General features: G+C 48.8%; 1 protein-coding gene across 1 annotated transcript in view; it reads left to right on the top strand.

Moving 5' to 3' along the window:
• LOC119591337 (protein lap4-like) overlaps positions 1-385 on the top strand; it is a 96,333-nt gene that overhangs the window by 12,392 nt on the left and 83,556 nt on the right. The window lies entirely within an intron of this gene.

Here is a 385-nt window from a genome sequence, read left to right as displayed (position 1 = left end):
CCTTATTGTTAGAACTGATACAACGTTGTGGATAAGATATGCTTCCACCTGATATGGTCGTCTAGGCAGTGTGCGTACAACTGAAAACACAAGCCTGTGAGTAACGTATTGTTGATAAAGCGGATCAGAAAATTGAACGGTATCTGTGTTTGTGAGAAGGTTGATATGCGGAGATTACAGGTGCGTCACACTGTGCGATAATTTGTTTTCCCTCGCGGAGAAAGGACGATTCCCCCCCTGGCACTTGCCCCCCTTGACGTCTGGTATGAGTGGCACTTATCCCGCCGAGGGCTGCTGTGCCTGACACCTGCACCGAGTGCCACTCATTCTCCTACATTATTGTCAGGTCAGACCACCCTCGGTGCCTATTCCATCCATCTTCATA

This window comes from Penaeus monodon, chromosome 28, assembly GCF_015228065.2.
Source record: "Penaeus monodon isolate SGIC_2016 chromosome 28, NSTDA_Pmon_1, whole genome shotgun sequence".
Classification (NCBI taxonomy): domain Eukaryota; kingdom Metazoa; phylum Arthropoda; class Malacostraca; order Decapoda; family Penaeidae; genus Penaeus; species Penaeus monodon.
Note: the sequence above shows the minus strand (reverse complement) of the source record. Positions and strands in the feature narration are given on the sequence as shown.